The sequence below is a fragment of the Pteropus medius genome, unplaced genomic scaffold (assembly GCF_902729225.1).
Source record: "Pteropus medius unplaced genomic scaffold, Ma_sr-lr_union100, whole genome shotgun sequence".
Classification (NCBI taxonomy): Eukaryota; Metazoa; Chordata; class Mammalia; order Chiroptera; family Pteropodidae; genus Pteropus; species Pteropus medius.
Genome location: NW_024342469.1, coordinates 13,252 through 26,674, shown reverse-complemented (window position 1 = coordinate 26,674; position 13,423 = coordinate 13,252). Strand labels below are relative to the sequence as shown.

The following is a 13,423-nucleotide window of genomic DNA, read 5'->3' as shown; positions in this document are numbered from 1 at the left end:
TTTTAGGAATAACAAACGAGCGTTTGTCATTATGAATATTCATTCTCTGCAGCCATCTGGTGGGTATTTTGGGAATAACACCACAGTGCAAGTCATGAAAAATTGTTCTCTTCTGCCATCTCCTGGGCATTTTGAAAATGACGCCCAACAGCCTGTATTATAAAGTATTTCTCTGTTGACACTTTTGTGTGCATCTTTGGAGAAACACAGGATGGCATACCATGAAAAGTTATTCTCTGCTGCCATCTGGTGGACGTTTTAGTACTAGCAACCACAGTCCATGTCTTTACTTTTTTTTTTTTTTATGTTGCTATCACATGTGCATTTTGAAATTAACCCTCCAGGGCCTGTCATTATGAAAAGTTTTTCTCGGCCACCATTTCAATTGCATCTTGGGACAAACACAGGAGCGCATGTCACGAAAATTTAGACTCTGCTGCTCTCTGGTTGTATTTCGGGAAAAACACCTGAGTGTAGGTCCTGTGTGTTCTCTGCTGCCATCTGGTGGGCAATTTGGGGTATAACACCGCAGCACACATCATAAAAAGTTAATTCCGCTGCATTATCGTAGGAATTTTGAAAATAACATACGGGGTCAAGTCCTTACAAAAAGTTTTTGTCTGATGCCATTTTCATGTGCATCTTGGGAAAAACACAGACATACATGTCATGAATTGATTCTCTGCGGCCGTCTAGTGGGCATTTTGGGTATAACACCACCGCCCATGTTATAAACAGTTAATTGTGCTATCATGCAGTTTTAAAATAACACCAGAGGGCATATTTCTAAGCAATATTTTGGTCCGTGGTTATTTCGTGCGCATGTGGGAAATAACACAGGAGTGCATGTCATGAAAATTATTCTCTGCTGCCATCTTGTGGGCAATTTGATGATAGCACACAAATGTGTCTGTGTAAGTTTTTTCTCCTGCCATCTGGTGGGCATTTTAGGAATGACACCCGAGTGAAGGTCATCATGAAAATTCATTTTCTGTCCTAATCTTTGTGCATCTTGGGAATAACACCAGACTGTAAGTAATAAAGACATATCATCTGCTGCCATCTAGTGTATATATTAGTAATAACGCCTGAATGTTTGACATCATGAATATTCATTCTCTGCTGCGATCTGGTGGGCATTTTGAAAATAACACCCAGTAGTATGTCATCCTATTCATTTTCAGCTGCCATTTGGTGATAATTCTGATTATAACACCACAGTGCATGACATAAATTTTTTTTCTGCACCTATCTTATGTGCATTCTGAAAATAAACTCAAGAGAATATTGTTTTGAAAAGTTTTTGTATGCTGTCATTTTGTGTGCATCTTGAGAAAGACACAGGAGTGCATGTTATGAAGTGATCATCTGCTGCCATTTCTTGGGCATTTTGGGAACAACACCCATGTGTTTGTCAACAGAAAAATTATTTTCTGTCTATGGCCATGCTACTACCCGGGACAAGCCTGATCCCGTCCGATTTCGTGCACATTTTGAAAATAACACCCAGGGGCCATATCATCTAAAAATTTACTTTCTGCTGCCATCTGCTTGGCATTTGGGAATGACACTGGAGTGTAGAACATCATGAAAATTAATTCTCTGGCCCCATCTTATCTGCATCGAGGGAATTTGACCAGTGTATTTAAAAAACTTATTCTCTGCTGCCATCTGGTGGGCAATTTGGGAATAAGACAACAGTACATGTCACGAAAAGTTATTTCTGCTATCTCATGTGCATTCTAAAAATCAACGCACGGGCATGCTGTTATGAAAAGTTGTTTTCTGCTGCCGTCTCATGGGCATTTTTAAAAAAACACTTAAGTATATGTCTTCACAAAAATATATTTTTCTCTCTCATCTATTGTGCATCTTGGAATCACACCAGAGTGTAAGTAATTAAATGTTCTCTGCTGCCATCTGGCGGGCATTTTAAGAATGACATTGAGTGTTTGACATGAATATTCGTTCTCTGCTATAATTATCTGGTGGGTATTTTGTGTATGACAGATAAGTGCCTGTTGGGCATGATGTTATGAAATTTGTATCTCTGCTGCCTTTTAGTGTTAATCTTGGAGTGCCTGTCATGAAAATTTTTCTGTTGCCATCTTGTGGGTATTTTGAAGATGACTCCCACAAGTAAGCCAGCATAAAAATTTATTTTCCACCCTGATATATTGTGCATCTTGAGAATTACACAGTATATAAATAATAAAAAGTTATTATCTGCTGCCATATGGTGTGCATTTTAGGATTAACACCCACTTGTTCTCATAATGAATATTCATTGTTGCATTTGGTGTGCATTTTGGCACAAATACCACAATGTATGTCATGAAAAGATATTTCAGCTGCTATCTCATGTACATTTTACAGATGACACCCAAGGGTATGTTGTCATGAAATATTTTGTCTGCTGCCTTTCAGAATGCATCTTGGGAAAAACGAGGAGTGCATGCCATGACAAAATTGTTCCCTGATGCCATCACGTGGGCATTTTGAAAATAACGGCCAAGTGTACGTCATCATAAAATTTGTTTTCTGCTGTCATCTGGTGGGCATTTTGGGAATAAAACTCGTGTGTATGTCATCATGAAAATTCGTTTTCTGCCCTCATCCTGAGTGCATTTTGGGAATTCCACCAGAGTGTAATTAAACCAGTTATTCTCTCCTGCCATCCGGTCGGCATTTTTGACAAAGAGCCCAGTGTTTGTCATCATGAACTATTATTCTCAGCCGCCATCTGGTGGGTACTTTGGGAATAGCACCACAGATAATGTCATAAAATGTTATTTGGGCTGCAATCTCATGTGCATTCTGAAAATAAACCCAAAGGAATGTCGTTATGAAAAGTGTTTGTCTACTGCCATATCGTGTGCATCTTGGGAAAAACACAGGAGAGCATTTCATGAAGTGATTCTCCGCTGCCATCTCGTGTGCATTTTGAAAATACACTCAAGTATTTGTCTGCATAAAATATTAATTTTTACTGCCATCTGTTGGGCATTTGGGGAATAACACCACAGTGCATGTCGTAAAATGTTATTTCCGCTATCTCTTGTGCGTTAGGAAAATAAACCCAAGGGCATGTCGTTTAGAAAAGTTTTAGTTTGCTGCCATCTCATGTGCATCTTGGGAATAACACGAGACTGCATGTCATGAAGTGATTTTCTGCTGCCATTTTGTGCATATTTTGTAAATTATTTCCCGCTACCATCTTGGACATCTATGGACATCTTTGGCATAACACCCAAGTGTATGCCATCATAAAAATATTTTTTCCTCTCTCATGTATCATGTATCTTGGAATAATAGAGTGTAATTAAATGTTATTCTCTGCTGCCCTCTTGTGGGAATTTTAAGAATAACACCCGACTGTCATAATTATTCATACTCTGCTGTCATCTGGTAGGCATTTAGGGAATAACACCACAGTGAAAAGAAATATCATGAAAAGATATTTCTGCTGCTATATGTGTATGTTGAAAATAACACCCAAGGGCATGATGTTTTGAATTTTTGCCCTGATCCCATTTTTTGTGAATCTTGGGGTGAACCAGGAGTGCATGTCATGAAAAATTATTTTCTTCAGCCATCTCGTGGGCATTTCAAACATAACACCCGGGTGTAGGTCATCATGAATATTTATCCTTTGCTGCCATCCTGTAGACATTATGGGAATAACACACGAGTGTATGCCATCATGAAACTGTATTTTCTGGTCTCATATACTGTGCATCCTGTGAATATAATAGCTGAGCGTAAATAATAAAAACTTGTTTTGTGCTGCCATCTGGTGGGCATTTTGGGAATAACATCACAGTGTATATCATGAAAACTTATTTCTGCTGCTATATCTCATGTGCATTTAGAAAATAACACCTCAGGGTATATCGTTATGATTTTTTTCTCTGCTCCCATTTCGTGTGAATCTTGAGAATAACACAGTAGTGCAAGTCATGAAAATTGTTCTCTGCTACCATCTCGTGGACTTTTTGAAAATTACTTCTTGGTGTATTTCATCAACAAATATTTTCCGTTGCCATATGGTGGGAATTCTGAGAATAAAACTTTACTGTAGGTCATCATGAAAATTCATCTTCTAAACAAATCTAGCATGCATCTTGGAAATTACATGAGTAAGTAAAAACGTTATTATCTACTGCCACCTAGTGGATATTTTAGGAATAATGCCCGTGTGTTGTTATCATGAAAATTCATTCTCTGCTGCCCTTTGGTAGGCATTTTGAGACTAACACCACAGCGCAGGTCAAGAAAGTTTATTGCTGCTATCTCGTGTGCATTTAAAAAATAGCACTCTACGGTATGCCATTATAAGTTTTTTCTCTGCTGCCATTTTGAGTGAATCTTGGGAATAAAATCAGAGTACAAGTCATTAAAAATTGTTCTCTCCTGCTATCTTGTGGACATTTTGAAATTCACACCCAGGTCTATGTCATCATAAAAATTTATTGTCTGCTGTCATCGTGTGGGCATTTTGGGAATAACACCCGAGTGAAGGCCATCATGAAAATATACTTTTTGTTCTCATTTACTTTGCATCTACTGTGCACCAGAGTGGAAGTAATTAAATGATATTCTCTAATGCTATCTGGTGGGATTTTGTACATGACAGAAGAGTGCCTGTTGGGCATGACATGAAATTTTTATCTCTGCTTCCGTTTTGTGTTAATTCATGAAAAATTGTTCTCTCCTTCCATCTTGTGGACATTTTGTAAATAATACTCAGGTGTATCTCATCATAAAAATGTATTTTTCTCCCTGATATAGTATGCATCTTGGGAATTACACATAAATTAAGTAATAAAAAGTTATTCTCTGTTGTCATCTGGTGGGCATTTTACATGTATATCCTGAAATCTTATTTCTGTTGCTATATCTTGTAAAAAAATAACACCCCAGGGTACGTCGTCGTGAAATTTTTCTCTGCTCCCATTTTGTGTGAATCTTGAGAATAAAACAGGAGTGTAAATAATGAAAATTATTTTCCACTGCCATCCTATGGGCATTTAAAAAATTAATTCAAGGTGTATATTATCAATAAATATTTTCAGTCGGCATATGGTGCAAATTTTGGGAATAAAACCTTACTATAGGTCATCATGAAAATAGATCCTCCACCCCAATTCGGGTGCATCTTGGAAACTACACAAGAGCATAAGTAAAAAAGTTATTCTCTGCTGCTATCTGGTGGGTATTTTCGGAATAACACTCTAGTGATGCCATCATGAAAATATTTATTCTGTGCTGTCATCTGGTGGTCATTTTGGGAATAACACCCCAGTGCCTGTCAAGAAAAGTTTTTGCCACTATTTCATATGTATTTAAAAAATAACACCCCAGGGTATGTCGTTATAATTTTTTTCTCTGCACCCATTTTTAATGACTCTTGGGATAAAAATTAGAGTATACGTCATAAAAAGTTGTTCTTTGCCATCTCTTGGACATTTCGATAACACCCAGGTGCATGTCATCATAAAATTTTTTTTCTGCTGCCATCTTGTGGGCATTTTGGGAACAACATCTGTGTAGCTCGTCATGAACGTTCATTTCTGCCGCCATCTCGTGGTAATGTTGGAAATAACTCCATATCGCATGTCAGAAACAGTTATTTCTTCTGCTATCTCATGCAGTTAGAAAATAATACCTAAGGGCATGTCGTTGAGCACAGTTTCTTCAGTGGCCTTTTCGTGTGCATCCTGAGATGCACACGAAACACAGGCCTGTATGTCATGAAAATTTATTCCCTGCTGCCATCTTACATGCATTTTGAAAATAATACACAAATATGTCATTATAATATTTTTTCTGCTTCCATCTGGTGGGCATTTTAGAAATAACACTCAAGTGTAGGTTATCATGAATATTCATTTTCTGTCCCATCTTTGCGCATCTTTGGAATAACACCAGAGCGTAAGCAATAGCTATTCTGTACTGCCATCTGGTGTATATTTTAGTAAAAATACCTGTTTGTCATCATGAATATTCATGCTCTTCTGCCATCTGGTGGGCATTTAGGGAAGAAGACCATAGCACATGTCACAAAGAATTATTTCAGCTGCTATCCTGTGTGTATTTTGAAAATCATTCCTAAGGGTGTGTCGTTATGAAAAGTTGTTGTCCGCTGCCATTTCGTGTGCATCTTTGGAAAAACACGGAAGTGTATTTTATGAAAATTATTCTCTGCTGCCATCTAGTGGCCGTTATCATAAAAATGTATTTTCTGCTGCGATCCTGTGGGCATTTGGGGAATAGAACCCGAGTGTATGCCATCATGAAAATATATTTTCTGTTCTTATCTACTGTGCATCTTGGAATAACACAATAGTGGAAGTAATTAAATGTTATTCCCTGTTGCAATCTGGTGGGAATTTTGTGTATGACAGAAGAGTACCCGTTGGGCATGAAATTTCGGAACTTTTATCCCAGCTTGTTTTTTGTGTTAAACTTAGGATGAACACAGGAATGCATTGAATGTCAGGAAAAATTGTTCTCTCCTGCCATCTCATGGGCATTTTGAAAATAATGCCCACGTGTATGTCATCATAAAAATTTATTTTCCACCCTGATATAGTGTGCCTCTTAGGAATTACACATAAATTAACAAAATGGTATTCTCTGCTGCCATCTGGTGGGAATTTTGGGAATTACACCACAGCTCATGTCATGAATAGTTATTTCTGCTGCTTTCTCTTGTGTGTTTTATAAATAACACCCAAGGGCAAGTCCTCATGAAAAGGTTTTGTCTGATGCCACTTTGTGTGCATCTTAAGAAAAACAAGAAGTGAAAAATTGCTCTCTGCTGTCACATTGAGGGCATTTTGAAAACAACACCCAGGTGTACGTCATCATAAAAATTTATTTTCTGCTGTCATCTGGCGGGAAATTTGGGAATAAAACCCAAGTTAGGTCACCATGAATATCCATTTGTGACCCAATCTTGTGTGCAAGATTGGGAATTACACTAGAGTGTAAGTAAAATAGATTTTCTTTGATGTCATCTGGTGGGTATTTTTGTCATCATTATTAACCATTCTCTGCTACCAACGGTGGTTATTTGGGAATAACACCACAGTGCAGATCAACAGAAGTTATTTCTGATTCCATATCCTGTGCACTTTGAAAATAACCCGAGTTCCTATCTTTAGGAAAAGTATCTGTCTGCTATTTTATGCATCTTGGGAAAAAACACAAGAATGTTTTTAATCTGCTGTCCCCTCGTGGGCATTTTCAATATAACACCCAAGTGTATGTCATCATTAAAATTTATTTCCTGCTGTCCTCTGGTGGGTATATTGGGAAGAACACTAGAATGCATGTAATAAAAAAAGTTACTCTTTGCTGTCATCTGGTGGACATTTTTGAAATAAAATTTGGTGTAGGTCATGAATTTTCATTATCTGCCTTCGTCTAGTGTGCATCTTGAGAATAACACCAGAGTGTAAATAATAAAATTTATTCTTCCTGTCATCTGGTGGGCATTTTGGGAGTTACACCACGGTGCAGGTCATGAAAAGTTATTTCTGCTGCTATCTCGTGGGCATTTCGAAAATAACATACAAGGGCATGACATAACGAAAACTTTGTCTGCTGCCATATAGAGTGCATTTTGGGAATAAATACCATGTACAAGTCATGAAAGTTATTTGCCAAATCTGGGTTTTTTAAAAAAAACCTCACAAGTGTATGTCGTCATAAAAATTTATTTCCTGTCCTCGTGTAGTGTGCATTCTGTGAATAAAACGAGTGTAATACAATTTATTCTTTGCTGCCATCCTGTGGGTATTTTAGGAATGACACCAGAGAGTTTTACCATGAATATTCATTCTCTGCTGCCATCTGGTGGGAATTTTAGGAATAACACCACAGCGCATGTCATGAAAAGTTATTTCTACTGCTTTCTCCTATGCATTTTATTAACACCGTAGAGCAAGTCGTTGTGAAATGATTTTCTGCGGCAATTCTGTGTGCATCTTGGGAAGAACACAAGCCTGCATGTCCTGGATACTATACTGCCATCTCGTGGACATGTTGAAAATTACACCCAAGGTCAATCCATCATGAAAATACATTTTCTGCTGCCATCTGGTAGGCTTTTGGGGAAAAACTCCAAAGTGTAGGTCATCTTGAATATTCATTCTTTCCTGCCATCAGGTGGACATTTTGCGAATAACACCACAGTCCAAGTCATGCAAAGTTATTTCTGCTGCTATCTCATATGCATTTTGAAATTAACACACACGGTCATGTCCTTACAAAATGGTTTTGTCTGCTGCCATTTTGTGTGCTTCTTTGGTAAAACACAGAATTGCATGTCATAAATAGTTATTCTCTGCTGCCATCCTGTGGACATTTGGCGAATAACAGCAGAGCGTATGTAATAAAAAGTTATTCACTGCTGCCATCTGGTGGGCATTTTAGGATTAACACCTAAGTGATTGTCATGAAAATTCTTTAACGCTGTCGTATGTTGTGCATTTTGAGAATAACACCACCTGCATGAGATCAAATGTTATTTCTGCGGCTATATAATATGCATTTTGAAATAAAATCCAAGGGTATGTCATTATAAACGGTTTTCTCTGCTGGCATTTCTTGTGCATCTTGAGAATCACAAAAGAGTGCATGTCATGAAAAGTTATTCTCTGCTACTATGTCATGGGTAGTAGGAATAAAGTAACATAGCAGTAGAGTATAATATTCATGACATGCAGGCCTGTGTTCTTCCCAAGTGTATGTCATCACAAAAATTTTTCTGCTGCTATGTGGTGGGCATTTTAGAAATAATATCTGACTGTAGGTCACCATGAAAATGTATTTTCTGCCTTCAACTAATGTGAATTTTGAGAATAACATCATAATGTAAGTAATAAAATTTATTCTTTGCTGCCATCTGGTAGGTATTTTAGGAATCACACCCAAACATTTGTCATCCTGAATAGTCATTTTCTGCTGCTATCTGTTGGGCATTTTGAGAAAACCACAGTGCAGGTCATGAAAAGTTATTTCTGCTGCTGTCTGGTGTGCATTTTGAAAATAACGCTCAGGGGACCGTTCTTATGAAAAGTTTTTCACTGCCACTATTTCATGTGCTGCCATCGATGAGTATTTTTGTCTTTGGGAAAAACACAGGAATGCATGTCATAAAAGTTTTTCTCTACTGCCCTCTCTTGGTCATTTTGAAAATAACACTCAAGTGTATGTTATAAATTTTTTTTTTCTGCCGCCATTTGGTGGGCATTTTGGGAATAACACCTGAGTGTAGGTAACCATGAAAATTTATTTTCTGCCCCCATCTTATATGTATCTTGGGAGTAACAACAGAATGTATGTAATAAAGTTTGTCTTGTTGCTATCTTGTGGGTATTTTGGGAGTAACACCACAGTGCATGTCATAAAATGTTATTTCTGCTATCTCATGTACATTTTGAAAATAACACCCATGGGAGTGTTGCTATGAAAATTTTTGTCTGCTGCCATTTCATGTGCATCTTGGGAAACACAGGAAAGCTAGTCATGAAAAATATTCCCTGCTGCTATCCCATGGGTATTTTGAAAATAATACACAAGTACATATTATAAAATTATTTACTGCTGCCATCTGGTGGGCATTTTGGGAATAACACCCAAGTGTAGGTAGTCACAAATACTTAATTTCTGCCTCTATCTCGTGTGCATCTTGAGAATAACACCAGAGTGCATGTAATAAAAAGTTACTCTCCACTGACATTTGGTGGGCATTTTGAAAATAACAGAAGAATGTGTGTCATAAATAATTATTCTTTGTTGCCAATCGTGTGCATCTTTAAAATAACACCCAAGTTATGGAATGATAAAAACTTATTCTCTGCTGACATCTCGTTTTGCCTTTTGAAATAACACCCAAGTGTATGTCATCATAAAATTTATTTTTTGCTGCCATTGTGTGTGCATCTTGGGAATAACACAAGAGTGTATGTTATAAAAATTAATATTCTGCTGCCATCTTGTGGGCATCTCTTGAATAATCCTCCAGGGTATGTCATCATGAAAGTTATTCTTCGCTGCCTTTGCATGGGCATCTCAGGCATGGCACCTGAGTGTAGGCAATCATGAATTTTTATTGTCTTCCTCCATCTCGTGTGCATCTTGGGAATAACACCAGAGTGCATGTAATGAGAAATTATTCTCTTCTGCCATCTGGTGTGCATTTGGGGGATAATACCCGAGTACACGTAATCACAAAAAGTTATTCTCTGTTGCCATCTTGTGAGCATATCGAGAATAACACCCAAGTATATTCTTTTCTGTTATTTTGTGTGCTGTTGAAAAATAATATCCGAAAAAAAATAACACTCGAGTTTATGTCATAAAAAGTTATTCTCTAGTATTGTTTTGTGGGCTTCTCCTGAATAACGCTTGAGTTTATGTCATTATGAAAAGTTATTCTCTGGTACTGTCTTGTGTGCATCCTGGGAATAAAAACGCATGTATGTCATGAAAAGTTATTCTCTGTTGAAATCTCATGGGTATTTTGGAAATAACACCAGAGTGTGTGTAAGAAAAATTTGTTCTCTGCTGCTGTCTTGTGTGCATTTTGGGAAGGACAGTCATGTGTACATTACCATGAATAGTTATTCTCTGGGGCCATCTGATGGGCTTTAGAAATAACACCTGAGTGGTTATCATTATGGATATTCATTTTCTGCTTCCATGCAATGGTAATTTTGGGAGTAATGCCACAGTGCATGTCATGAAAATATATTTAAGATGCTATCCCATGTGCACTTTACTAATAACATCCAAGGGTATGTCATCATAAAATGTTTTTGTCTGTTGCCTATTCGTGTGCATCTTGTTAAATTCAAGGATTGCACGTCTTGAAAAATTGTTTCTGCTACTATCTTGTGGGCACATTGAAAGTAATATCCAGGTGTATTTCATCATAATTTATTTTCTGCTGCTATTTGGTGTGAATTTTGGGAATAAAATCCGAGTGTAGTTCAGATGCAAATTTGTTTTCTGCACAAGAGTGTGCATCTCGACAGTTACACCGGAAAGTAAGAAAAAAAAAGTTATTCTGTGCCGCCATCTGGTAAGCATGTTAGGAATAACACCAGGGTTTTGTCATCATGAATATTCATTCTATTCTGCCATCTGGTGGGCATTTTGGGAGTAACATCAGAGCATAAGTAATAAAAAATTTATTCTCTGCTGCCATCTAGTGTGCATTTAGGAAATAACAGTAGATGGTAAGTAATTGAAAATTATTTTTTTGCTGTCTTCTGTTGGGCACTTAAGGATTAAACCACCATTGTTTGTAGTCATGATTATCTATCTTTTGCTGCCGTCCTGTGGGAATTTTGGGAATAACACTACAGGGCATAGCATGAAAACTCAGTTCTGCTGCTATCTTGTATGTACTTGTAAAATCACACCCAAGGGCATGGTGTTATGAAATTTTTCTCTGCTCCCATTTTGTATGAATCCTGGGGACAACACAGGAATGCAGGTTATGAAAAATTTCCTCTGCTGCCGTCTCATGTGCATTTAAAAATAACACCCAAGGGCATCTTGTTTTGATATTTTTCTTTGCTCCCACTTCGTGTGAAACTTTGGAACAACACAGAAGTGCATGTCATGAAAATTATCCTTGTAGGCATTTTGAAAATTTCATCTAGTTGTATGTCATCAAAAAATTTATTTTCTTATACCATCTAGTGGGCATTTGGGGGATAAAACGTTAACATAGGTCGTCATGAAAATTCATCTTCTGCCCCAATCTTGTGTACAATCTTGGGGGGAATTACACAACAGTGTAAGTAAAAAAGTTATTCTCCGCTGCCATCTGGTGGGCATTTTGCAAAGAAGATCACAGCACATGTCATGAAGAATAACTTCAGCTTCTATTTCGTGTGCATTTTGAAAATGATACCTAAGGGCATGTCGTTGTGAAAAGTTACTATCCGTGGCCATTTCATGTGCATCTTGGGAAAACCAGGGAAGTGCATGTCATGAAAAACTATCTTCTGCTGCCACTTCATGCCATTTTGAAAATTACAAACTAGTGTATGTCACCATAAAAATAATTTTATGCTGCCATCCTGTGGGCATTTTTTGGAATAACAGCCCAGTGTATGCCATCATGATGATATATTTTCTGCTCTCATCTACTTTGTATCTTGGAATAACCAGAGTGGAAGTAATAAAAAAAATTACTCTCTGCTGCCATCTGGTGGGCATTTTAGGAAGAACACCCTAGTGTAGGTCACCACGAATATTCATTCTCTGCTGCGATCTGGTCTGCATTTTGGCGGTAACACCACAGTGCATGTCATGAAAACTTACATCTGCTGCTGTCTTGTGTGCATATAAAAAATAACACTGAAGGGCATGTTGTTTAGAATTTTCAATCCTCTCTCATTTTGTGTGAATATTGGGAATAACGCAGGACTGCATTTCATGAAAAATTATTATCTGCTGCCATCTCGTGCGCTTTTCAAAAATAACACCCTGGTGTATGTCATTAGAAAATTTTTTTTTTCTGCCTCCATCTACTGGGAATTTTAGGAATAACATCGGAGTGTTGGACATCATCAAAATCATTTTCTGCCACCATGTAGTATTCATCTTGAGAATAACATTAGAGTACAATTTAGAAAAAGGCATTTTCTTCTGCCATCTGGTGGACATTTTGGGAATAGCATTCAAGTGTATATCCTCAGAAAAAGTTATTCTGTGCTGTCATCCAGGGCATCACTTGAGTAACACTTGAATGTATGTTATCGTAAAAAGTTATTATTTGTCGCCATTCATTGTGTATCCTATGAATAACTGATGAGTGTATGTCATCATGAGAAGTTATCTTTTTGCGGGCCAGTCCAGGGATGCGAGACTGCCCACTCAGACCTTCGCACTGCCTGGAACCGGCCAAGGCCCGCGGTGCCTTAGCGTGGCTGGCGCCTGCTGGCCGCTGCCTCTCTGGCAGAACCCCCGCAACTCCCTTCCCCCCAGTAGGTGCGCTGCGGACACAGGCGTCTCCGGCGCCCGGGGGGCAGCAGGCGACAACCTCTCATGTCTATGGCCATAACACTCTGAACGCGCCAGATCTCGTCTGATCTCGGAAGCTAAGCAGGGTCGGGCTTGGTTAGTACTTGGATGGGAGACCGCCTGGGAATACCGGGTGCTGTAGGCTTTTGCCGCTCCCTCCTTTTGCTACCCTCCAGCCAGGGTGCTCCTGGACGTCCCTGGAGCTGCTCGCTCGCAAGCTGTCTGGAGGGTCCTGGGCAGCCGCCCGAGCCCAAGGGCGGCCCGCATGGCCGCGCGCCCCGCGCCCTCGCCGGCCCTCACCTGCTCTCCTGCAGAGAGCCGTGGGCTGTTTCCTCTGAATGCTCCATGCCCTGCCTTCCTAGGCTCCGCGGGG

The 13,423-nt window shown here is 38.6% G+C and overlaps 1 non-coding gene across 1 annotated transcript; it reads left to right on the top strand.

Annotated features, from left to right (window-relative positions):
• The first annotated feature begins 13,076 nt into the window (after window positions 1–13,076).
• Window positions 13,077–13,195, top strand: LOC120603031 (5S ribosomal RNA). Its single transcript, XR_005652939.1, has one exon. It is a non-coding gene; the product is annotated as a 5S ribosomal RNA (ribosomal RNA).
• Window positions 13,196–13,423: the final 228 nt, after the last annotated feature.